The sequence below is a fragment of the Kogia breviceps genome, chromosome 4 (genome assembly GCF_026419965.1).
Source record: "Kogia breviceps isolate mKogBre1 chromosome 4, mKogBre1 haplotype 1, whole genome shotgun sequence".
Lineage (NCBI taxonomy): Eukaryota > Metazoa > Chordata > Mammalia > Artiodactyla > Physeteridae > Kogia > Kogia breviceps.
Genome location: NC_081313.1, coordinates 145,645,286 through 145,672,741, shown reverse-complemented (window position 1 = coordinate 145,672,741; position 27,456 = coordinate 145,645,286). Strand labels below are relative to the sequence as shown.

General features: G+C 42.9%; 1 pseudogene; it reads left to right on the top strand.

Moving 5' to 3' along the window:
- LOC136794137 (centrosomal protein of 78 kDa-like) lies at positions 1-27,456 on the top strand (annotated as a pseudogene).

Genomic DNA, 27,456 nt, shown 5'->3' with positions numbered 1-27,456 from the left:
ATGGTAGTGGGTGGAGGCATCCAGAAGGTGGTGGTAGAAGAGGAACGTTGTACACGTAACGCCTAAGGCCTGACCAGAGGATGACCACTGTTCTAGAAACTGGACACAAATCCAACTTCTTCGGCCAATGTTAAAAGACAAACTGAGGCATATTTTAAATTTTAACACTTTATGTGCATAAAAATAGATTCAATTCAGGCATCACCAAAGCAGAAGTGGTGAGGAGCTCTCCAGCCACAGGAGCTGCAGGCATTTTTCTTTTAAAAGCGCAGAAGCAAAGCAAGGAAATGACTGACTTGCTATAGCTTTAAAGCCTAGTTGGTGGTTTGTGACTGGTTGTCCTCAGCGGTGATCGTCACCCTGAGGCGTTGACAGCCTTAGATGTTGGTTGGTTTACCTAGGCGGCCGCATCACTAGAGCCGCCACAGGCTAAGGGCCTCCTTGCAGGGTTAATTTACTAACACCAATTGTCTCAGTCCTTCCTCTTACTCAGTCACTGCACTTCCTACGCCTCAGTTTCTCTTCTGTAAAGTGGATATTCAGTAGTAAATTATCTGTGGAGGTGTCAGTAGAAAACCAAGTGATTATTAGTAACCACGATCATGTCCTGAATGCAGGAAACACGTCACCATTTGCCAACCACCGTCTCAAGTCAGCAGAAACTACAGAAATTAAGAGCTCGCCGCAGAAACTCACGCAGCCTTGCACCAGGTAACGGACCACAGGCAGACGTTCACTCAGCCTTTCCTGTGTCCCTCCCGGAGTGCAAGTTCTCTCCTGGGCGGGGCGAGCACAGACACTTACCGGGAGTTTACTTTTCAAATGCGTTGATACAACCAGGTCTCACTTTTGTGTGGATGAGTCAGCAAACGCTTTTTGGAAACCCCAAATTCTCCACACCTCCGTCCTTTCGCGCTGCCCTAGTCTCGAAAATACCGCACCTGCTCCTCAGTCCGAGTCACCGTGGGAGGCGGGGCTGCGTACGGACGCACGGCGAGCGGACAGACGTCCTCGAGCACGCTGGCTTAAAGCCCCGCCACGCGGCGCGGAGGTCGTTGATGTCGGCGCCAACAGTAGGCCACGCGGGGTCGCGGGAGCGCGGCATGGAGGGGCCGGCCTAGCTGGGGTCCGTGGCCCTATGCCTTCTGGCTGCGACGCGGGTCCTGCGCACGCTGTGGGGCTGCAGCCGCCGGGAGGTGGGCGCACGAGGGACCGGTAGGCGAGTCGGGGCCCCCAGGCAGGTGTGGGCATCGTGTCCGTAGCCAGCGTCCCCGAGGCCGCGCTCGGGCCATGATCACTAGGTGAAGCCGCGCTGGGACAGCGCGGCCAACCTCTTCTCGCTCTGTGAGGACCTGTGTGCGCTGCAGGAATCGCCTCTGCCCGCCTTGCGCGCTTCCCTGCAGGAGGGCCTGCTGCAGTTAACGCCGACCACCTCCACGGGGTGGACTGGGCGCCGCTCCTGAGCACCCTCTGCCCCTGATCTGTATCCAGAGCTTCTTACTGCCACGGCTTGGCGAGACAGGTTTGTACTTCCCGCTTCCAGGGGCCTTCGTGTGGGCGCTGCGAATTGGTGTTTTAGATGGTACCAGATAGAGAGTGGGCACTCGAACTGGTGCCTAGTGCCCGGGTGTGCGTGCACTAGACGGTGCGTTCGGTTTAGGACTCCTGCCAGCTAGGTGACCCCGGCCTAGTGCCTTAAGGCTTCTAGGTCTCAGTGTTCTCATCTGTAGCATGGGCTTAACAGGACCCAGTCTCTGTGGCGGTTACAGGGATGCACTGTGTTCATGCTTCTAGACTGTACAATGTAGAACACTTAGCACAGTTTGGAGCATCGTTCATTGTGGCACAGATGTTACCTGGTCTGTTGAATGATTTTGCCTGGTACACACCAAAGCGATTAGGAAATGGACATATCCCAGCTCCATTTCCTTTCCATTAAAACAGGGCTTAGGGAAAAAAAGTCTTTTTTCAATAGTTGTATCATATAGTGCAAAGAGAACCGGTGTGAAGGCAGCTTAGGGTTTGAATTCCAGGGCTTATGCTATCTGTGGCGTGGGCAGGTTTCTTTTGCACTACAATCCCCACACTTGTAAAATGATATTAATAAGCACTCTTTCTGTGGGTTCTTAGAGTTAATTAAGCAGGTTATGTTTGTAAAGTATTCTGGCACTTGAATGAGTTGTCAGAACCAAGGGCTGCTGGAGGCGATGCTTCTGCCCTAGGTAATCTTCCCTTCTACTTCCCTTCTACTGGGTGGCAGGTAAACACAATCACAGTAGTCCGTGCTCTGGAAGAAGTGAGTTCTGGTGCTACAGAGCACAGAGTCTCTTTTTTCTTTAATTTAATTTTTATTTTATATTGGAGTATACTTGATTGACAATATTGTATTAGTTTCAGGTGTACAGCAAAGTGATTCAGTTATACATGTATCTATTTCTTTTCAGACTCTTTTTCCCATACAGTTTGTTACAGGATATGGAGTAGAGTTCCCTGTGCTATGAAGTAGGTCCTTGTTGATTATCTATTTTATATGTAGTCATGTATATATGTTAATGCCAAACTCCTAATTTATCCCCCCCATCTTTCCCCTTTGCAGAGCACAGACTCTTGGAAGGGAAAGTTCAGGGTAGGTTTCTTGAAGGAGGTGCCATCCTTTCTAAGGATATGTAGAAGCTCCTGGGGTGGCAGGAGAGAGCAGTGTGTGTTAAAGTTTCAGAAATATAAGCAAATGTGGGAAAACTAATGTACAGGACTGAAATGCAGGGTTTGGGAAAGAAATGAGAGTTGATCCTGGAAACGTAGTGGGGCCCAACACAAAGGGGCCTTGTTTGTCCTGTCAGAAGTTTGGATGTTTATGCTGAAAGCTGTGGGAAACACCAAAGAACAGTGAAATGGAATTCTGGCTTAGAGGCTCACTTGAACCTCCATGTGGAAGGCTGTTGATGGGGTGCTGGGTGAATTGTAATCCAAGGGTCCCACTTAAGTTATAACAGGTGGGACTGGATTTTGCAGATCTGAGAGAGAATGGGTGAGGTCTGGTGACCAGTTAGAACAGGGAGGGCAGCAAGCATGGGTGACAGTTTACTGCTGCATCTTTTTGAGAGATACAGAGCACAGTAGAAAGGAGTTGGGGTGGCGTGAGGATCTTACTTCATCTTCAGTGCTTTAGAGGGGCCTGGTAGACAGGTCTGGGCCCAAGGTACAGATCAGGGCTTTCTGGGAGGACAGGTGTTTGAAGGCATGCTAGAGACTTAGTTTATCCACAAGAAGATCCAAAGAAATATAGGCCTGAGAGTTATTTAAGTGGGTATATTTGAGGATGTTTATAAGCTGACAGAAAGTAGCCAGCAGAGAAAGGGTGTGAAGATCTAGGAGAGGACATGATTATTCATTTGTTTTCAAAAATCTGAATACTTATCGTGTGCCTTGCCCTTTTCTAGGATCTGGGGTTCACACCATCTGTTATCTCTGCTGCCAGGACAGTTCAATTCATCCCCTGGTGAAGAGAAGTCAGATTATTCTTTGCATCCCATTCAGGTGTAAGAACTGTTCTGTACCTCTGAAGGGACTTTACCTAACCAGGGTAATAAGTTAGAAATCAAAAGAAATTAGATCTGGAAGGGACCTTAAAGGCCACTGTACTTAATTTTGCCTAATATTTTGCATTGACTGTAAGAAATATTTATTGTAGAGCCCATTCTCTTCAGAGTTCCTTCACTGAAGTTTCTTTTTGTCTTGCATCCAGTGGGTCTATCTTGTAAAATTTGGCCTCCTCCTAAATTTGTTTCTTCATCCATATTACATTTTGCCCAGACTATGGCCGAAACTCCTGGGTGGTTTCGTGGCCCCTGGGCTCAGTTCCTCTAAGTTCATCTGCCTACTCGAGTTAAGTAAAATCCTAAGATAAAAAGATATGCCTAAAATAATGCTGCAAATGGCTCGCCCACAGAGTTAGTGCATACTAGCCGCCCAGCGTGTGCTCTGCACAGAGGCGTGTAGTCTGAACTGTGTTCGGCCAAGCCTCATAGGGCTCTTTGCCCTGAGGAAGGGGAGCTTTTTGTGATCACTCCCTTTATCTAATCAGTCCTTCAGCAGTGGGGTGCCTTTTTCTAATCAGCGGAGGCACCCTTACTCAGCCATTGGTAGCCCCAGTCCTCATCACCTGTGAGACACAGTCCATGCTCTCTCCCAGGCTTGTTTAGGCCAGCATCTCTATTTGCCTTTCTGTCTGTTCTCACAGTTGGACCCCTGGCCTTCAAGTCATCGCCACCTGCAGTATTTACTGTGCCCAGCAGGTGTCAGCCTTGAGTGTCTTTGCACAGATGCTCCCTGAGCAGTTAATGCACTTTGTACTCCAACTCTGCATGGTCTCATCTTTCTACATTGTACTTCGGGGTTATCATGAAGCCGTCACTTAGATATAACTTTTTGCCTCCATAGGAACCTCTGTGCATAAAGGTTATGTTTCTTTATCTCATGTGATTGAATTTTGAGTTTATACATCTCCCTCCTTAATGAAGGCTTTAAGGACAGGAGTCGTTTCCAATCCTTAGCACAGAGCAGATGCTTCTTTTTAATTTAGATGCTTTTTAATGATGATAAAATATATGGTTTAAATCACTCATTTTACAATAATTTTGGTTTAGGTTGTGACAGAAATAAAGTTTACAGAAGTCATGTTCCTGCGATAAGAAATAAAGATGTGACCTTCTAGTTGTGTAAAGCTCTTAAATGCTGAGTAAGTGCGTCGGTGCGCTAAGGAACGTGGAGCTAAATGGGCTAGTTGTGAGAGAGAGAGACTTAACTATGTTAACAAAGGTAAGCCTTCATTGTGTCCTGCCAACGTTTGATAGTTGCTTTTGGGGCAAACTATAGCAATACAATTTTAACCTTGTTCTCCCCATTAAAGGGATTGAATAAATCGGCCACTTTGGTGCACACGTGTCCTTCGAATCGTCCACTTGGAGATGGAGAGTTTTTTTTTTAAACATCTTTATTGGAGTATAACTGTTTTACAATAGTGTGGTAGTTTTTCCTTTGCAACAAAGTGAATCAGTTATACATATACATATGTTCCCATATCTCTTCCCTCTTGCATCACCCTCCCTCCCACCCTCCCTATCCCACCCCTCTAGGTGGTCACAAAACACAGAGGTGATCTCCTTGTGCTATGCGGCAGCTTCCCACCAGCTATCTAATTTACATTTGGCAGTGTGTATATGTCCCTGCCACTCTCTCACATCGTCACAGCTTACCCTTCCCCCTCCCCATATCCTCAAGTCCATGCTGTAGTAGGTCTATGTTTTATTCCCGTCCTACCACTAATCTCTCCATGACATATTTTTTCTTAGATTCCACATATATGTGTTAGCATACGGTATTTGTTTTTCTCCTTCTGACTTACTTCACTCTGTATGACAGACTCCAGGTCTGTCCACCTCATTACAAATAATTCAGTTTCATTTCTTTTTATGGCTGAGTAATATTCCATTGTATATATGTGTCACATCTTCTTTATCCATTCATCTGTTGATGGAAACTTAGGTTGCTTCCATGTCCTGGCTATCGTAAATAGAGCTGCAATGAACATTTTGGTACATGACTCTTTTTGAATTATGGTTTTCTCAGGGTATATGCCTAGTAGTGGGATGGTGGGGTCATATGGTAGTTGTATTTGTAGTTTTTTAAGGAACCTCCATACTGTTCTCCATAGTGGCTGTATCAATTTACATTCCCACCAGCAGTGCAAGAGTGTTCCCTTTTCTCCACACCCTCTCCAGCATTTATTGTTTCTAGAGTTTTTGATGATGGCCAATCTGACCGGAGTGAGGTGATATCTCATTGTAGTTTTGATTTGCATTTCTCTAATGATTAATGATGTTGAGCATTCTTTCATGTGTTTGTTGGCAATCTGTATATCTTCTTCGGAGAAATGTCTATTTAGTTCTGCCCATTTTTGGATTGGGTTGTTTGTTTTTTTGTTATTGAGCTGCATGAGTTGCTTATAAATTTTGGATATTAGTCCTTTGTCCGTTGCTTCATTTGCAAATATTTTCTCCCATTCTGAGGGTTGTCTTTTGGTCTTGTTTATGGTATCTTTTGCTGTGCAAAAGGTTTTAAGTTTCATTAGGTGCCGTTTGTTTATTTTTGTTTTTATTTCCATTTCTCTAGGAGATGGGTCAAAAAGGATCTTGCTGTGATTTATGTCATAGAGTGTTCTGCCTATGTTTTCCTCTAAGAGTTTGATAGTGTCTGGCCTTACATTTAGGTCTTTAACCCATTTTGAGTTTATTTTTGTGTGTGGTGTTAGGGAGTGTTCTAATTTCATACTTTTACAGGTAGCTGTCCAGTTTTCCCAGCACCACTTATTGAAGAGGCCGTCTTTTCTCCACTGTATATCCTTCCCTCCTTTATCAAAGATAAGGTGACCATACGTGTGTGGGTTTATCTCTGGGCTTTCTGTCCTGTTCCATTGATCTATATCTCTGTTTTTGTGGCAGTACCATACTGTCTTGATTACTGTGGCCTTGTAGTCTAGTCTGAAGTCAGGGAGCCTGATTCCTCCAGCTCCATTTTTCGTTCTCAAGATTGCTTTGCCTATTCGGGGTCTTTTGTGTTTCCATACAAACTGTGAAATTTTTTGTTCTAGTTCTGTAAAGAATGCCAGTGGTAATTTGATACGGATTGCATTGAATCTGTAGATTGCTTTGGGTAGTACAGTCATTTTCACAATGTTCATTCTTCCAATCCAAGAACATGGTATATTTCTCCACCTGTTTGTATCATCTTTAATTTCTTTCATCAGTGTCTTATAGTTTTCTGCATACAAGTCTTTTGTCTCCTTAGGTAGGTTTATTCCTAGATATTTTATTCTTTTTCTTGCAATGGTAAATGGGAGTGTTTTCTTAATTTCACTCTCAGATTTTTCATCATTAGCGTATAAGAATGCCAGAGATTTCTGTGCATTAATTTTGTATCCTGCAACTTTACCAAATTCATTGTTTAGCTCTAGTAGTTTTCTGGTAGCATCCTTAGGATTCTCTATGTATAGTATCATGGTATCTGCAAACAGTGACAGCTTTACTTCTTCTTTTCCTATTTGGATTCCTTTTATTTCTTTTTCTTCTCTGATTGCTGTGGCTAGAACTTGCAAAACTAGGTTGAATAAGAGTGGTGAGAGTGGGCAACCTTGTCTTGTTCCTGATCTTAGTGGAAATGGTTTCAGTTTTTCACCATTGAGAACAATGCTGACTGTGGGTTTGTCATATATGGCCTTTATTATGTTGAGGAAAGTTCCCTCTATGCCTACTTTCTGCAGGGTTTTTTATCATAAATGAGTGTTGAATTTTGTCAGAAGCTTTCTCTGCATCTATTGAAATGATCATATGGTTTTTCTCCTTCAGTTTGTTGATATGGTCTATCACATTGATTGATTTGCGTATATTGAAGAATCCTTGCATTCCTGGAATAAACCCCACTTGATCATGGTGTATGATCCTTTTAATGTGCTGTTGGATTCTGTTTGCTAATATTTTGTTGAGGATATTTGGATCTATGTTCATCAGTGATATTGGCCTGTAGTTTTCTTTCTTTGTGACGTGTTTGTCTGGTTTTGGTATCAGGGTGATGGTGGCCTTATAGAATGAGTTTGTGAGTGTTCCTTCCTCTGCTATCTTTTGGAAGAGTTTGAGAAGGATAGGTGTTAGCTCTTCTCTAAATGTTTGATAGAATTCGCCTGTGAAGCCATCTGGTCCTGGGCTTTTGTTTGTTGGAAGATTTTTAATTACAATTTCAATTTCAGTTCTTGTGATTGGTCTGTTCATATTTTCTATTTCTTCCTGGTTCAGTCTCGGCAGGTTGTGCATTTCTAAGAATTTGTCCATTTCTTCCAGGTTGTCTATTTTATTGGCATACGGTTGCTTGTAGTAATCTCTAATACTCTTTTGTATTTCTGCAGTGTCAGTTGTTACATCTCCTTTTCCATTTCTAATTTTATTGATTTGAGTCTTCTCCCTTTTATTCTTGATGAGTCTGGCTAATGGTTTATCGATTTTATTTTTCTTCTCTAAGAACCAGCTTTTACTTTTATTGATCTTTGCTAATGTGTCCTTCATTTCTTTTTCATTTATTTCTGATCTGATCTTTATGATTTTTTTCCTTCTGCTAAATTTGGGGGTTTTTTGTTCTTCTTTCTCTAATTCTTTTAGTGCAAACTTAGGTTGTTTATTCGAGATGTTTCCTTTTTCTTAAGGTATGATTGTATTGCATAAACTTCCCTGTTAGAACTGCTTTTGCTGTATCCCATAGGTTTTGGGTTGTCGTGTCTCCATTGTCATTTGTTTCTAAGTATTTTTTGATTTCCTCTTTGATTTCTTCAGTGATCACTTCGTTATTAAGTAGTGTATTGTTTAGCCTCCATGTCTTTGTATTTTTTACAGATCTTTTCCTGTAATTGATATCTAGTCTCATAGCATTGTGGTCGGAAAAGATATTTGATATGATTTCAACTTTCTTAAATTTGCCATGGCTAGATTTGTGACCCAATATATGATCTATCCTGGAGAATGTTCCATGAGCACTTGAGAGAAATGTGTATTCTGTTGTTTTTGGATGGAATGTCCTATAAATATTAATTAGGTCCATCTTGTGTAATGTATCATTTAAAGCTTGTGTTTCCTTATTTATTTTCATTTTGGATGATCTGTCCATTGGTGAAAGTGGGGTGTTAAAGTCCCCTACTATGATTGTGTTACTGTCGATTTCCCCTTTTAAGGTTGTTAGTATTTGCCTTATGTATTGAGGTGCTCCTATGTTGGGTGCATAAATATTTACAATTGTTATATCTTCTTCATGGATCGATCCCTTGATCATTATGTAGTGTCCTTCTTTGTCTCTTGTAATAGTTTTTATTTTAAAGTCTATTTTGTCTGATATGAGAATTGCTACTCCAGCTTTCTTCTGATTTCCATTTGCATGGAATATTTTTTTCCATCCCCTTACTTTCAGTCTGTATGTGTCCCTAGGTTTGAAGTGGGTCTCTTGTAGACAGCATATATATGGGTCTTGTTTTTGTATCCATTCATCCAGTCTGTGTCTTTTGGTGGGAGCATTTAATCCATTTACATTTAAGGTAGTTATCGATATGTATGTTCCTATCACCATTTACTTAATTGTTTCGGGTTGTTCTTGTAGGTCTTTCCCTTCTCTTGTGTTTCTTGCCTAGAGAAGTTCCTTTAGCATTTGTTGTAGAGCTGGTTTGGTGGTGCTGAACTCTCTCAGCTTTTGCTTATCTGTAAAGGTTTTAATTTCTCCATCAAATCTGAATGAGATCCTTGCTGGGTAGAGTAATCTTGCTTGTAGGTTTTTCTCCTTCATCACTTTAAATATGTCCTGCCACTCCCTTCTGGCTTGTAGGGTTTCTGCTGAAAGATCAGAAGTTAACCTTTTGGGGATTCCCTTGTGTGTTATTTGTTGTTTTTCCCTTGCTGCTTTTAATATGTTTTCTTTGTATTTAATTTTTGACAGTTTGATTATTATGTGTCTTGGCGTGTTTATCCTTGGGTTTATCCTGTATGGGACTCTCTGTGCTTCCTGGACTTGATTGACTATTTCCTTTCCTATATTAGGGAAGTTTTCAACTCTAATCTCTTCAAATATTTTCTCAGTCCCTTTCTTTCTCTCTTCTTCTTCTGGGACCCCTATAATTCGAATGTTGGTGCGTTTAATGTTGTCCCAGAGGTCTCTGAGACTCTCCTCAGTTCTTTTCATTCTTTTTTCTTTACTCTGCCATGCAGTAGTTATTTCCACTATTTTATCTTCCAAGTCATTTATCCGTCCTTCTGCCTCAGTTATTCTGTTATTGATCCCATCTAGAGTATTTTTCATTTCATTTATTGTGTTGCTCATCATTGCTTGCTTCCTCTTTATTTCATCTAGGTCCTTGTTAACTGTTTCTTGAAATTTGTCTATTCTATTTCCACGATTTTGAATCATTTTTACTATCATTATTCTGAATTCTTTTTCAGGTAGACTGCCTATTTCCTCTGCATTTGTTAGGACTGGTGGGTTTTTATCTTGCTCCTTCATCTGCTGTGTGTTTTTCTGTCTTCTCATTTTGCTTATCTTACTGTGTTTGGGGTCTCCTTTTTGCAGACTGCAGGTTCATAGTTCCCGTTGTTTTTGGTGGCTGTCCCCAGTGGCTAAGGTTGGTTCAGTGGGTTGAGTAGGTTTCCTGGTTGGGGGGACTAGTGGCTCTGTTCTGGTGAATGAGCCTGGATCTTGTCTTTTTGGTGGGCAGGTCCACGTCTGGTGGTGTGTTTGGGGATGTTGGTAGCCTTATTATGATTTTAGGCAGCCTCTCTGCTAAGGGATGGGGCTGTAGACCTGTCTTGCTCTTTGTTGGGGATAGGGTGCCCAGCAGTGTTCATTGCTGGTCCTTGAGTGAAGCTTGGTCTTGGTGTTGAGATGGAGGTCTCTGGGAGATTTTCGCCGTTTGACATTGCGTGGAACTGGGAGGTCTCTTGGGGACCAGTGTCCTGAAGTTGGTTCTCCCACCTCAGAGACACAGCCCTGGTGCCTGGCTGGGGCACAAAGAGCCTTTAATCCACATGGCTCAAAATAAAAGGGAGAAAAAATAGAAAGGAAAGAAGGAAGGAAGGAAGGAGGGAGGGAGGGAGGGAAGGGAGGAAGGAAGAAAGGAAGGGAGGAAGGAAGTAAGGTAATAATGAAGGAAGAAAGCAAGAAAGGAAGGAAGGAAGGAGGAGAGGAAGAAAGGGAGGAAGGAAGAAAGGAAGGAAGGGAGGAAGGAAGGAAGAAAGGGAAGGAGGGATGGAAGGAAGAAAGAAAGGGAGAAGACAAAATAAAGTAGGATAAAGTATAGTTATTAAAATAAAAAATAATTATTAAGAAGAAAAATTTCTATTAAAAAAACTCAGAAAAACGGGTCAGTCTAACCCTAGGACAAATGGTGAAAGCAAAGCTATACAGACAAAATCCCACACAGCAGCACACCCATACACACTCACAGAAAGAAAAAAGGGTAAAATAATAGTATATCTTGCTCCCAAAGTCCACCTCCTCAACTTGGGATGATTCGTTGTCTATTCAGGTTTTCCACAGATGCAGGGCACTTCAAGTTGATTGTGGAGCTTTAATCCGCTGCTTCTGAGGCTGCTGGGAGAGACCTCCCCCTCTCCTCTTTGTTCACACAGCTCCTGGGGTTCAGCTTTGGACTTGGCCCCGCCTCTGCGTGTAGGTCGTCCGAGGGCATCTGCCCTTTGCTCAGACAGGACGGGGTTAAAGGAGCAGCTGATTGGGGGGCTCCGGCTCACTCAGGCAGGGGGGAGGGAGGGGCACAGATGCGGGGCGAGCCTGTGACGTCAGAGGCCGGCGTGACGCTGCACCGGCCCGAGGCCCGCCGTGCGTTCTCCTGGGGAAGCTGTCCCTGGATTCCGCGACCCCGGAAGTGGCGGGCTGCACGGGCTCCCGGGAGGGGCGGTGTGGAGAGTGACCTGTGCTCACACACAGGCCTCTTGTTGGCGGGAGCAGCAACCTTAGCGTCCCACACCCGTCTCTACTGTCCGTGCTGACAGCCGCGGCTCGTGCCCGTTTCTGGAGCTCCTTTACATGGTGCTCTTAATCCCCTCTCCTCACACCCGAGGAAGCAAAGAGGCAAGAAATAGTCTCTTGTTTCTTCGGCAGCTCCACGCCCTTTTCTGGGGCTTCTTTAAGCGGGGCGCTTAATCCCCTCTCCTCGCGCCCAGGAAGCAAAGAGGGAAGAAAAGGTCTCTTGCCTCTTCAGAAGCTCCACACTTCAACCGGACTCCCTCCCGGCCAGCCGTGGCGCACTAACCCCTTCAGGCTGTTTTCACTCTGCCAACTCCAGACCTTTCCCTGGGATCCGACTGAAGCCCGAGCCTCAGCTCCCAGCCCCTGCCCGCTCCGGCGGGGTAGCAGACAAGCCTCTCGGGCTGGTGAGTGCCCGTCAGCACCGATCTGCTGCGGTAATCTCCCCGCTTTGCCCTCCGCACCCTGTGGCTGCGCTCTCCTCCGCGGCCCCGGAGCTTCCCCCTCCGCCACCCGCAGTCTCCGCCCACAAAGGGGCTTCTAGTGTGTGGGAATCTTTCCTCCTTCATGGCTCCCTCCCACTGGTGTAGGTCCCGTGCCTATTCTTTGTCTCTGTTTATTCCTTTTTCTTTTGCCCTACCCAGGTAGGTGGGGAGTTTCTTGCCTTTTGGGAGGTCTGAGGTCTTCTGCCAGTGTTCAGTGGGTGTTCTATAGGAGAAGTTCCACGTGTAGATGTATTTCTGTTGTCTCTGTGAGGAGGAAGGAGATCGCCGCGTCTTACTCTTCCGCCATCTTTAAGCCATCTCCGAGATGGAGGTTTAGAAAGTGAGTTTCAGTCTTGTTTAAGTCCCTTCTCATTAGACTGGCCTCGTGATTTCCTACACACCACGTTACTTCCTGTGTACCTTTTCTTGGTGTTGTTCATGCCTGGAGTGTCTCCTGTGCCTGCTCAAATCTTGATCCATTCTCCTTTGTATCGTGGAAGTTTGTCATGCTGGCTACTGTCAGAACTGATTTTACTTAAGTTTCTTGTTAAGCCACAAACCACACATTTTGTATATTTTCTGTTTTATGTGTTTGTCTGTATTTTTTGTTTGTTTGTTTTGTTTTGTTTTTCGGTACGCGGGCCTCTCACTGTTGTGGCCTCTCCCGTTGCGGAGCACAGACTCTGGACGCGCAGGCTTAGTGACCATGGCTCACGGGCCCAGCCGCTCCGCGGCATGTGGGATCTTCCCGGACCGGGACACGAACCTGTGCCCCCTGCATCGGCAGGCGGATTCTCAACCACTGCGCCACCAGGGAAGCCCTGTTTGTCTGTATTTTAATGTTTCTCTTCAAGAAATATTATGGGAAGGGAAATAGCAAGATGTAAAGAGCAAAAAAGTCATCGTGATCTTTAAATTGTTAGAACATGTATCTGCAATCATGATTATAACGCACTGTGGTATGTGTTAAAATAGGAAATATATGTCACGTCCCATAAGAGCAACAAACTCAGTGATGTTAGTGGGGGTGTGTCATGGAAGTAATCACAAAGCAGGTGACTGTTAGTTGGAGTCCTGAAACATTAGTGTGTGTTCCCTGTGTCCAGTAGTGGTCTGGAGGGGTCAGGAAGCCTGCCTTTCAATTTGAGGGAGCAGAGGGTTTGAGGTCCTCTCTCTTCTATGGCTCTAGTATACTGCATAGCAGCTAATAAAATACTGGCTTTATAATTGACATTTAAATCGCTGATTGATCATCAAGATTGGGAAGTATCATTGGAAATGAAAATAGGAAGAGTCTTAAGATTTTTAGGTTTTTCTTTTTTTTCCTATGTCTCAAAAGGTATGTAGTATTTTACTGAGTGGTTGGGAATACAGTTTGCAGTATTCAGTGTATTCAGTTTTAGTATCTAAATACAATTAAACTGCTGCTGTTAACTGGAATAACACTTTGTTACTGACAAGTTTTAGAATGCATCTGTTCATCAGTTACCTGTTTGGGAAGACTGTAGTTAATGATTTTAAGAATGTGGCTATAAACCTCCAATTGACTCAAGAAAAGCAAATGAGTCAAGATTGACAAATGTATATTGTGTGTGTGTGTGTGTTTTTCCCTTTTAGTTATTTGGCAAGGTGTAAAGAACTCCATCTCTCTGAAGACAGTAAACTTCATGGGGTGTAATGTGACATGGCAGGGAGCAGATCACATGGCCAAGATCTTAAAGGTGATTTTTTTTATGTTTGAACTTTCATGAAAACATATGTGATTGACGCACATTAATATATTGATACAGATGGCCGTTAATTTTTGTCTTTTGACACATGTGAGTGCAGCTTTCATTTTGTTGAAAGAATATGACCAGTTTTCAGTTTGGGATTCTACCATTTAGTAAAGATAGTCCACTTAATTTTAGAAATAAGAGATTTAATATATAATACCTCATAATATTTTTATGTATTTTTATTTACTGAAAACGTTGATTGTGATACTGTGAAGAATTATGCCATTCTAGTCTTCAAGACTTAAATGAATCAAGTGTTTACCAGCTGCTGTAGTTTATAAGCTAATAAAAATCACTACATCAGCAATTTGTAAATATAGTTTTAAAAATAATGCCTTAACAACTTTACAGTGGTTATAATGACTGTATTTAGGCCTAAAGTTATTTAATAATTTGACACGAAGCCTTTTTAATAGTTTGATGGTGCAGATCAGGGATGGGCAAAGTATGGCTGGTGGGCCAGATCCAGCCCGTCGCCTGGTAGAGAAAGTGTTTTTGGAACGTAGTCGCATCCATTGTTTAGAAAGTGTTTTTGGAACATAGTTGCACCCATTGTTTACATGGTAGCTATGGCTACTTTCACCCTATGCCAGTGGGGTTGAGTAGTTGCAACAGAAACTGTATAGCCCACAAAGCTGGACATGTTTAAATTTAGATTTTAAAAATTGAAAAATTCTTTGATCCTATAGAGGGCAAGTCCATTGACCCCTGGGATTGAAAACAGTCAAGAACACGGGTGCCGAAGGCAAATGGCCTAGGTTCCAATTCCCTTTCTTCCATTTCATAGCTAGTGACCATGAATCAATCACTTAACCTCTGTGCCTCATTATGAGGTTTAAATGAACTAATTTGTATAAATAGTTTGTAATTGATTGCTGTTATTAGCAATCACTAATTTGTAAGTGATTGCTGTTATTTTTGCTTGGAGCTTTTAGAAGTTATTATTAATAGAAAAATGACACTCATGATTTTCGTCTTAGAGTGTCAAAGGCACTTTGAGTCCTTTATTTTTTCAAGAATGTAATAAGACTTTTTTCATTTAAAGTCACTGTACCCTATTACCAAAATTTATTTTATGAATATAAAGAATTGAATGTCTTTAAGACAAGACTTGTGGTGAAATGTGAAATCATTATTTTCCCAAGGCACATCAAACTTGCTGTGCATAGTCCAGGCCTCTAAAGTCTGTGTGCATACCCTAGGTAGCACGTGAGATCCATTTTATAATACACTTTTTAAAATAATGCCTTGGACTTCCCTAGCGGTCCAACAGTTAAGACACTGCGCTCCCAATGCAGGGGGCCCAGGTTCGATCCCTGCTCAAGGAACTGGATCCCACACACATGCCGTAACTAAGAGCCCACATGCCACAACTAAAAGATCTGGCATGTCGCAACTGAAGATCCGGCACAGCCAAATAAATAAATAAATATTTTAAAATAATAATAAAATAATGCCTTGGATTTAGGAAAAGAAAATATTAGAACCTATTTGCCTTTGTATCATTTTAAAACTATCTGTGTGGAGTATAATGTACATACATTATATGTATAGAACTTTGTGTATATAATTTGTTAATAAATAAGATGCATCTTAAAAAGTTTTCTTATGGGTTACCCTACCCAGTCAGGTGTTTGGAGACCATTGGAGGACAGAATGATGACATTTAGAGCCTCAGCAATCATAGAATTTAGGACCAATTCCCTGACTTAGAAGCTAAGGAAAATAATTCATAGACTGTCATTGAGTTGTCCAACTTTACAGAACTGTTCAGAAACAGGTCATCCAGTGGCTGGCATCTAATCAGTGACGGACTAGGATCTGGGTCACTGGACTCGTAAACCAGAATGACTGTTTAATTTCTCAGCTTGATTCCCCTGCCATATATGCTTGATATGTGTGTGTGAGTGAATCTCTGATGTAATAAGCCATACTCAGTAGGCACACCCTGTTTCCTTATTCAAGCATCTTAATTTCATCCCGTGAAATCTGTGAAGTATCAGACCACCAGAAGGCATGCAGACACCTGGGCTGAGAGTCTTCCTTCCAGGAGATCTGATCTTGACTGTATGGCTGGTTTGAGGAGCATCACTCTGAACTACAACACGCTCATTGGTGACCTGGGTGCAAGTGCTTTTGTGGAATCTCTTAGTGAGGATTTGTGGCTTGGAGGTCAATTCTAAAATTGAAACTATTGAATTTTTAATATGATATATGCTTAGCTTTTGGCATGATACTGTTGTGATAGGATTTTTTTAAAGCCTTATTTTTCTGATAGGTTTTATTTTGCTCGTAAACTTTCTCTACGAGTTGCATATATTCTTTTTTTTTCTTTTTTTTGTGGTACGCGGGCCTCTCACTGTTGTGGCCTCTCCCGTTGCGGAGCACAGGCTCCGGACGCGCAGGCTCAGAGGCCATGGCTCATGCGCCCAGCTGCTCCGCGGCACGTGGGATCTTCCCGGACCGGGGAACGAACCCGTGTCCCCTGAATCGGCAGGCGGATTCTCAACCACTGCGCCACCAGGGAAGCCCTGCATATATTCTTTATAGAAAATGCAGAGTTACAAGAGAACAATTACCTATAATCTTAATACGCAGACATAATCACTGTTCATCTTCGTGTGTATACTTTCAGTCTTTTTTTTTCTATGAATATATTTTGTCCACTTGGGGATAACAAAAATAAAATTGTAATATACTTGCTATTTCATATTCCTGCTTTTTTCATTTAATGATGTATCATGTAGTATTCCATCTTATTGATGTCCAATAGTTTAATCAGTTCTTTGCCATTAGATTTAGACAGTTTGCTTTTCCCTGTCAGAAACATTGTGAATACGTTGTATATACGTCTCTGTGTCCATTGGGATTACTTCTGTAGAGTAAGGAACTAGAAGTGGAATGACCTGAGTGTGACATACTTGTAAGACTTTTGATACACATCGCCGAGTTACCATCCAGAAATGCTATGCCAGTTTGTAGTCCACCCCAACAGTGGACGTGAAGCCTGCCTCTCACAAACACTGGCTTGTAGCACTTGTAAAAAAATGTAAAACTACAAAAGTGAGTACCTCTCCATTTTCTGTGCCAGTAGGATTACTCCCAATTTTATAACTTTTTTCAGTTAATTTAGTATGAGCATTTTGGCAAGTCAGTAAATTTGCATCTCCTGCATCGTTTTTTGTGATTGTTCAGTATTCCATTATGTGAGTATGCCACAGTGCACATAGCTTATCCATTCTTGTATATAAGCTTTGTCGAGTTTCTCACTTACAAATAGTACTCTGATATATATCCTTACCTATATCTCTGACTATTTCTTTTGGTTAAATTCGTAGAAAGAGAGCTGTTGGATCAAAAGGGTATAGACATGATTTAAAGGCTCTTCCTACAGAATCTTGGCTTAATCTGATAGGAGAATAACCACATTTTGTTTTATTTTGTATTCATTTGATTTACTGGTGAGGTTTACTGGCTGTTTGTATTAATCTGGCTATTTGGTTAATTAGAGCGTGTGTCCATTCTTCTGTAGTGAGAGCTTGTAAGGCTTGTATCATATCCTGTCAGATCCGTATGTCTGACTTGCTATTTCTGTGTGTCATGGGGGTGTTGAAAGACTCCAGTTACTTTAACGTGATGGTCCGCACAACACTTAAAAAAAGACTCACCATAGTTTCCTTTCATGGAATAGTTTTAAATACCTGTGCTTTGGTGATGATACCTTTGGTTTAAATGAGTAGTTTGTTCAGCCCCAGAACGACTGGAATTCATGATCAGTTTATCTCGGTTTTGTCTGACTTTTTATGGAGAGAGTTCTTGACCATCATGCTTTCATGATAGGTTTTTGGTATGTATTGTCTGTTCACACATTGTTTGAATTTGTTATTATTTGTATCCTCTTAGACTTGTCTTTTTTGCTCTAAAACTAACACTTATTACATTTCTTCTATTTTGTTTTCTCCTTTTAAGTAGTTTCAAGTGTGATTTAGAGCTGAAGATCATGATCCAAAGAATGCCGTGCATCTCTGACCTCCACCAGTTTTTGCTCGTGAGGTTTACATGCCACTGCCGCCCTTGCTAATTATGAACTGAGATTCATTTTGTGATGCTTTTTGCTCATAGGTTATATACAGTTCTTCTTCTGTATACAGTTATACAGTTCTGTAATTGTAAACTATGTTGGGTGATTTATTGGTACTAAAGCCAGGGTTATCATTGCACATCCAAGAAGAGGTTTTTAAATTGGATTATGCATTATGTGTGTGCGTATAGGTTTCTGTTGTTTTTCCATACCCCAAATTACAAGCCTGCCATGACTTGTGTTGTGCAGGACTCTTCCACACGTGAGAAACTGAGAGTTGTCTATATGTTAAATCTGTAGAGTTAGCCAGTGACCTTTTGTCTTTCATCAAAAGCACTTGACCTGCAGCACTGTGGCCTCACCAGTGAAGGAGCAAAGGCTTTACTAAAGGCCCTTGAAACCAACAGAACTCTGCTCGTTCTGGTAATAAGAAAAGATCCACCGGTTGGTATGTGGTCACTTTTTAAAATTGATTAACACATAGCAAAACAAAAAGAATTTGTTCACGTATTGACAGTTTTTAAAACTTACTGTGTTCAACTTTCCTCATCATATACAGTTGGCCCTTGAACAACATGGGGTTAGGGGTGCCGACCCCTACGCAGTTGAAAATCTGGGTAGAAGTTTATAGTCAGTGGTTCCGCATCTGTGGATTCAACCAACCTTGGATCGTGAAGGACGATAGTACATATTTATTGAAAAAAACATCCATGTGTCAATGGACCCGCGAGGTACAAACCCATGTTGTTCAAGTTTCAACTGTACTTTTCTAGTGTTGCACTTCCCTTATGTTTTTAGCAGATGATGTTGTAATTAAAGTGAATTATACTTGTAAATTCTTATCTCTACTCTGAATAGAAGTGACCCTAGATACTAAGCCTGCTTCCACCAAGAGCATTATTTCTTTCCTGTGCAACCTCTGAATTCTTGCAAGGAGTACTTTATTCATTTGTCAGATTCACAGGTAATTTTTTTTAATATCTTCTGTGTGCCAGATACAGGTTTAGGCACTAGGGCTAAAGCAGTGAACCAGACAGACAAAAGTCTTGCCCTCATGGAGCTTACATCCTAGTGAAGGAGCTCAGATGGCAATGAATAAACAGATAAGTAACATAATTTGAGATAGTAGGAAGTGCAGAAATATCTTAATGTAAGGAGAGTGAGGGGGGGCGGGTAGGACTCCATTGGATAGGTTTGTTAGGGGACAGCGTCACTGTACAAGTGGCATTTGCATGGAGACCTGAATGAAGAGAGGAGCAAGCCACGGAAGATCCGGTGTAAGCACATTCCAGGACAAGGAGGCCGTGAGTGTGCAGACATGTAGGTGGGTGGAGTATTTCAGGAGAAGCAAGGAGGCCGACATGGCCAGAGGACTGAGTGAAGTAGAGTGTGGTATGACATGAGGTCAGGGTGCTAGCCAGGGGTCTGATCTTATAACGTCTCGAAGGCCAGAGTACAGATTTGGATTATTCTAAATGAGTAGTGGGTATTGAACTGGAAAAAGGCATGATCCAAATAGTATCTGAATAAGGTGAGCTGGTAGAGAGAATGGACTTGGGGGGATAAAGAAGAGAAACAGGGAGACCAGTTGGGAGACTATCACAGTGGTCCAAATAAGAGATGTTTCTGGCTTAGCTTCGGTTGAAAGTTTGGAGCAAGTGAAAAGCGCTTGAATTCAGGTTGTGTTTTGAGGGTATAGCTAACAAGGCTTGCCGATAGATTGGATGTGGGGTATGAAGGAAATAGTAACACGGAGACAAGTCATTGATGATTATGTGTGCAACTGGGTGGTATCACTTAGAAGAAGGGGGCCGATGGGAGGAGCAGCTTTTGCGGGAATATCAGAACTTTGGTTTGCTCTCTTAGATGCCCTTTAGGTATCTAAGTGTCTGGACAGTGCTCAGACTCTACTTTCTATCCAAAGGTATCCAAAGCCACTTTAGATGCAAAATGTTTAAAGTTGACCTTTGCTGCTGCCAAAATCTTACCCACTGTGGGCAGTCTGCAGTATGTCATCTTAGGTTTCTGAGGAAGAAACTAGCATACACAAAGGAGGAAATAAGTGTACAAGTGCATAATGTAGATTTCATATTTAATTTTATGGGAAAAGCAATAATTAGTTGGCTTTTGGTTTTAAATGGAAATAGCCACTCATTGGGAAATAATTACTCTAATTTCAATTTATTTGACTTTAAATCATTCTGTGATGAAAGCAGTTATGAAAAAAGGTCTGCAGAATGGAAGGAGTGCCAAGTCAGAGCTATATAACATGTTTTAATTCTCTCAGAAGAATTTCTCTTTGTTGGTTTTATTTTATTTTATTTTATTTTTTGCGATACGCTGGCCTCTCACTGTTGTGGCATCTCCCATTGCAGAGCACCGGCTCTGGACGCACAGGCTCAGTGGCCATGGGCCATGGGCCTAGCTGCTCCGTGGCATGTGGGATCTTCCTGGACCGGGGCACGAGCCCGTGTCCCGTGCATTGGCAGGCGGACTCTCAACCACTGTGCCACCAGGGGAGCCCAAGAATTTCTCTTTAATGGCTTGTTTTTCTTTCCTTCTTAAAAGAAAATTATCAAGGTACTTTCTGCCATCTTATGTTTTTATTTTTTTTTATTTTTAATAACATCTTTATTTGAGTATAACTGTTTTACAATAGTGTGTTCGTTTCTCCTTTACAACAAAGTGAATCAGTTATACATATACATATGTTCCCATATCTCTTCCCTCTTGTGTCACCCTCCCTCCCACCCCTCTAGGTGGTCTTTAGTGCACCACGGCTGGTGGATCTGCCATCTTAAAACTAAGTTTTTATTCAAATGAAATGGCTTTTCTGTTTTTGAAAATGGTGTGTGATGCTTTAATTTAGCTTCCCAGAAATGCAGATTGAAGACCTTTTATTAACTTAAAATATCTTAATTTGCAGTGAAGATCAAACCCTCCTCAATTACCTGTAACTTAAATGGCATATTTATCATTTCTCTCTCAGTACCAGTGGATAAGTTCTCCATCGGTGAAGGAACCATCCAAAGCTGCTAGACAGAAAAAGAGAACTATAATTTTGGGAAGTGGTCGAAAAGGAAAAGCTACTCTTAGAATTGGCAACTCTTTCTTTTTTTTTAATGCTACTAGAACTTATACCCCTTATATGTCCGGTGGGCTAAAATTAAAACAGCCTTAATTGTTATGCCTCAACGTTTAATTATTTCCTGAATGGTTAGCTGTCAGTATTATTTGTGGTTCTTATGGAATGGACCTAGGAGGTTCCTGACACATAGTGTTTAATATGTATTAGATATTAATTTTACTATGATAAAGCTCGTGAAGTGACAAAATCCATATCCAGATATGAGGTCACCTTTTCTCCCTTTCACGTGGGGTGCAGGCCTTGGGAAAGAGAGGGAAGCATGTGATGTGCCTAGTGACAACCCCAAAATAAAATAAAGCAGGCAGAGCCCTTGGCGCTTTACAGATATGAATAGCTTTTCTTGTCATCAGAGCCCTGTGAACAGACAGTGTTGTACAGCAGCACAGGCAGATTAGGGTCAGGTACAGCGGGGAAGTGGATCAGGCAGGATAAGAACATGCGGAGAGTTGGCGGGGGCTGGTTCCAGAGGCTTTATTTACTAAAGAAACAACAAAAATCACAGATGATAATGATGGTTTTTTTTTTCCAAATATACGAATCAGTGGAAAAACTAGAAATGATCATGTTCAGAATTGTGATCAGTTGTGTCTAAATATGTAAAAGTCAGTTACTTTCCCGTAAGCCAGAAATAACAATAGAAAACAAGGAAAGATCCGATTCATAATAGTCACAAAAATTAGTAAATATCTAGAAGTCAGTTCAGTGTTCACCTGAAAAAGTCAGTGCAAAAGGATAGATGAAATATTTTAAACATACATGTTAACATTAATAAAATATAATGTTAACATATGATCCATCAACATATAAAGCCACTGGCACTGGCAGAGGGAAAGACAGATCGGTGGAAAAGTCCAGAAACTGGTCCCTGTTTACTTGAGAATTGTATTTTAACTTAGACAATTTTAAAGTCTAACTTGACTTTTTGTCTAATTGACTGAATGAAGCATTGCTAATTCATTTAAACAGAAATTAGATATTGGCATCACAGCATACACAAATTCTAGTCAGTCGAAAAGATGCAAATGCAGCTAAATGCAAGAAGCAAATACACAATACAGGAGAGAATTTCTGTGTAACTGTAGGGAGTACAGAAGCCTTCCTAAGGAAGCCATAAAACTCAGAGGCCATAAACTGAAAGATATTTAATTACATGAAAATTTAAAACTTTTCTACAGTTCAAGACATAAAAAAAACAAAATGACAGACACAAAAGTTTGGTAGTGTATTAACATATAAAGGTGACTGTTGATACAGAGAAGAACCCACCAATAAATGAAAAAGGATAACCAAATTTTATAAAGGCAGTGGGTGGTTTCTAACTGTATGAGCAAACAACTCAGAAGAAACACAGCTGGCTACTAGACAGATGAAGAGGGGCCAACTTCTTTAGGAAATGCAGGTTAAAACCATGGGATTTTCTTCCCCTCTGATGGGCAGAAATTCTAAAGACTGATAACATCTGGTGTAGACAAGGGACCAAACACACTTTGAGTATGTTAAGTATAACAAATGTGTTCAAATTTGGAGCGAGGCTTGCAGCATCCATCAAAGTTCAAAACTCTCTTGCTCTTTGACCAAAGACTTTTACTTCTAGGAACCTGCCCTCTGCCAGTACTCTGCCTTGCACAGAGCGTGCATCAAACAGGCACCCGCAAGTCCGATGTGGGAGACTTACGTAATGGGGAAACTCTAGCGACAACCTGGATGTCCTTCGGGAGGGGTCTGATGAAGGAAATGAGGATCCATCCGTGGTAGGGAGGAACGTGTGTGTGGAGCTCGGGGAAGGCCTGTGAGCAGACTGGGAAGATGGCCTGATACGTCATCAGGTCCAAAGGGAAAAGAGCAGGTGTAGAAAAGGACATGTCTATTATTCCACTTAGAAACCCACAGTGTTTGTATTTGTAAATACTATATATGTATATATGTACATATTGAAACACGCATATATACATGTGTACACATTTGTGTATCTGATCCTGAAAATGCACAAAAGACTGTTAATGGCAACCACCTCAATGGAAGGGAATAGATCTTTGTATTTTTAGTCTAGTTTTCCTACTCGTGTGCAAATTTAGACTTAATTTTTTATTTAAAAAATTAGGCAGTCAGGAGAGGCCTGGTGACTCTTTTGTGGGCTTCTCTCACCTCAGGATGCACTCTTCACACCCTTTCTTGTTTCTGGTTTGTCTTTTGCAGCAGACACCACTGAAAGGAGCGTCTTGTCATCCCTTGCCAACCGCCTGCGGTTTTCTTGCGCCCTCTAAACCCTCACCACCTTTGTGAGCTGCTGTTTCCTGCTGAGGTGAAGCCTTTCCCCTCACACACACCCCTCTGGTACCTTGGGAAGTCCCGGGGTTTCTCAGTGGGCATTCTAGAATACTCATCCCAGAGATGCAGTGGGTTTTTCAGCCACATGCATTTGGGGAAAACTGTGTTCCTATATGAATTATCCTCTTGAGAGTTCACGATTCACCAGAGCTCTTGAGACGCTCTAGGAAGTTGAGTCAAGAAACCCTTGTAGGCCTGTTAATTCAGGATTTTCTAAATTTCTGAGACTGACTGTGGTACTGCTTTTTCGGTCACAACCATCCTCATCAGCTTCCATCATAGACTCCCTGGGCAGCGCTGCTCAGACTCTGTCCTGGAAGCTTTATAGTCCCAGGATTACCCGCTGCTTCCATGCCCACCCGGCCCCGTGCTGGCGCTCTGTCAGCCTGGCACCTTCTCCCTGCCCCCAACTCATTCAGGCCGCAGGCCCTGCCCCCGCTCTGGGATTTGGTGATAACACCTAGGATCGGTGGCCCAGCACAGCCCACGGCAGTGCTCCGTGTGGCTCACAGGGTTTAATACACACAATTGGACCCCTTAGTGGAAAATGGGATGATGACTTAACTGCAGGTGTCTTATTTCATAATCCCCGTGTCTCTGAAAGTGGGAAAAACACACTGGGAGGGCCATATGTTTTAAGTAAAAGGGAGACTCTGTTTCTCTGTGGGAGTAAAGAAAGGGCCCTCACAGTTAACAGGTAACATAGGGAGTTTGTGCTGAGTCTGTCGTGTTGGGCCTGTTATACTCATTTCTATGAACCTTGGGTCCCTATTGACATTTGCATTTACTGCCCATGCTTGAAACTCCCCAGCGTCCCTGTCTTGGTCAGGAGCCCTGATTCTGTGGACCTAGAAGTTCTTTGTGGGAGCTTTCTAGCAGGCCTCTCCCCCAGGGTCCCCACCTCCAGCCCCTATGTCGGGCATAGTGCTTTTTCGAAAACACAGAGCTCCTTGTTGTGCAGACCTGCATGCTCCTCGTTGATCCGATCGATCCAGTTCCCAGGAGAGCGTGTCTGCAGGGCCCTCTGCGGTCTGCAGTCCTGCCCCCAGCCAGGCACCCAGCACCCCAGGTGCTGCAGAGAACTTGCTGGGGTCCCCAGTGCCTTGGCAGAGACAGCTCTCTGCCAGATGCCCTTCCTTCGTCTCCCCCTGTCCTGCCCCTCCCACCTCCCTTCCTCTGAAACCTTCAGCCTTCTGTCTGGCAGAGTTACTTGCTCAGCTCTGTGCTTCCACAGCGCTTGTCGTGTGGCCTTTGAATTCCCTCCACAGCCGTTTTGCCAGGTTGCAAGCAGCTGATTCCCCTCATCGTTTTCTTCCCTCAGCCCCACACCAGGGATGCTCTCGGGCACCGTGCAAATTTAATCTTCAATTTCTAGTTGTTATGACATTGTTGCTGTCATGGTACCACCTACGTTCACAGTAGGATGGGTAAATGTGTGGGGAATGACTGTAAAAACAGATTCTTTGTAAATGCAGGTTCCTAATTCTTCCCCCTTGTAATATGTTTTCCCCTTAAATCACGTGTCGTTTTAGCTGCTCCAGCTCTATCATTGGACTGTCACCTGGGGAGCCTGAGGCAGCAGAATATCAAAGAGGGTGGACCTACATTTTTAATGTAAATGTCAACCCGGATACCTACTAGCTGTGCAACGGGGGGCCCAGAATTCCGGCTCAAAGCCTATTAGCAGATAGTTGGTTTCCCTGCTTGCGTATCTTCTGTCTGTCGCCGTGCACTTGACTCTTATTAACTTTCACAGGAATTATGTGTGTGCCGTGAGGGGTGAGCATAGCTTTGAATGGGGGCTTCCTCACACTGCTTTTCTGTCTTGTTTATTTTTAATGAATCCACCCTGTAGAAGTGGAAGAATGACAGGATGTGTTTGAGAAAATGGAGAGAGTTATTACATATTTTCCCTGTAATCCAGAATAGCATGCCAGCTCTTCTTCTGTTTGTCTCCTTTGGTTGTCAGTGGAAGATAATTTTGGCTTGCTGACTTTCCAAATGAGAATCTGAAGTCCAATACAAACATACCCTAGGTGAAACGTGACCCATTCATTTTTGAGAGTCTGTATGAAGCCTTTCCAAGGTGTGGAGAATAAAGAGACAGATTTATTGGCTTCAATAGATACATACATAGCATTGAATGTGTTCCAGACACTGTTCTAAATTCTATCAGTTATCTACTTTTGCATCACAGAACACTTCAAGACAGTGACTGAAAACCACAGCCATTTCTTGTGCTCAGGATTGTTTTCAGTCAGCAGGTGGGGCTGGGCTTAGTGGGGTGGTTTCTGCTGCTGGTCTCATCTGAGATCACTTATTCAACCAAAGTCATCTGGTGATCCACCTAGAGTCTAAATGCCCCCCACCCCCCGTCATCTGTCTGGCAGCTGGTGCTGGCTGTGGGCTGGGCCTGTTACTTCCAGCAGGCTAGCTCGGGCTTGCTTACATGGCAGTGATATTTTCAGAGGGCAGGTAGAGGAGCTGCACGCCCCTTGAGGCCTCAGCTTGGAAGTTGCACAGCATCACTCCTGTTGCAGTCTCTTGGTCAAGGCAAGTCTGCAAGGCCAGCCCAGATTCAAAAGGTGTGGAGCACTAGGCCCCACCTCTTGCTGGGAGGGCTGCAGAGAATTTGTGGCCATTTAGTCCTCACATCAGAGAGGCACAACAGAGAGATTGAGTCACCTGTTCAAGGTCACACAGCTCGGGACATTACAGTGTTTTAAGTGCTTTGAAAGCTGCTGCTCATTATTTTTAAATTTTACAGCCACTATGCGGACCAACTTATTGTTTTTCTCTGCAGCCTTGTAGAGAAAGGGTCATTCACATTGCTGTGTGACTGCCATGGGTTGGAAGCTTCATATATGTTGTAGCATTGAATTGTCATAACTAGTATGAAATGGAGATATTATTATTATTCCCAATATTCAGATGAGGAAACTGAGGCTCTTGGAAATTAAGTATGAGTCGAATAAGAGACTGTTAGCTCACTGTTCCATATGCAAGAATGGTCTCCCTATGTAAATTATAAATGTCTTGGCACAGATCTGTTTTTTAATCTCTTGTTTGCATCTGAAAAATGGTTTTTTAAACTTTTCTGTCGCTTTGTTAATGGCAGTTGCACATTACAGAAAAAAAGCTGGAACAAAAAACATGTTTTCCAGATGTCCAGTGGTGCCCCAGAATAGAAGCAAGATGAATATTCCATTCCGCATTGGCAACACCAAACGAGATGATTCTTTAGAAAAAAGATTTCTCGACAAAGCTCTTGAACTCAATATGATCTCCCTGAAAGGGCATAGTTGGTGAGTACACCTCCCATCCAGAAGCTTGTCAGAGAACTGGTTTAGTTTTCAGACGCTGAAGGAAACACATGTAGGAGGCTTCCCATCCTGGAGTAGCAGGTACTGTAACTCGTTGGGAAAGACCATTTGTTACGGGGGTTCTCCTGCTGCTGCTTACAGACCCCTTAATACAGTTCCATGGCCGAGAGCATGGGGGGGCCACACTTTCTAGGAGCTTTGGTCAGAATTACCTTTGAAAATCTCTGCTCTGACAGCACAAAGGGTGCCATCCCATCTCTGGTGCAGCTGGCACAAGCCTGTTCAGTGTAAGAATAGACACTGTTGCTCCCCTGAACATCAGAGAGAGTAGTTAATTCTGTAAGCTCCATGGAAGATGTATGTTCTCACGCATGAGAATAGCTGCCCGCTCCCTGCCCCCTGCACGGCAGGCTCATCGAAGGCTTGAGCTAACCTAGGTTACCTGTGAGCGTTAGGAAGGAATTTTCTAATGACTGAGATGTGTGATGCTCCTGGCCACCTGCGTTGGCTTTCAGGTGGGAGGTTGGACACGGTGGTGTCAGGTGCTGCGACCCTCGCAGGAGCTGTTGACGGGAAGGAGGGTCGTCGTGATGCTCAACCCGGTGCTCCTGCTCTTAACGGCTGCATCGGTGGTTCTTCTGGGTCCGTGGGAGGCATTCGGGCCTCTCTGCATAACGCTGTCACCATCGAAGATGTCCAGAAGCTGGCAGCCTTTGTGAAGCATTTTTTGGAGATGCACCAGCTATGA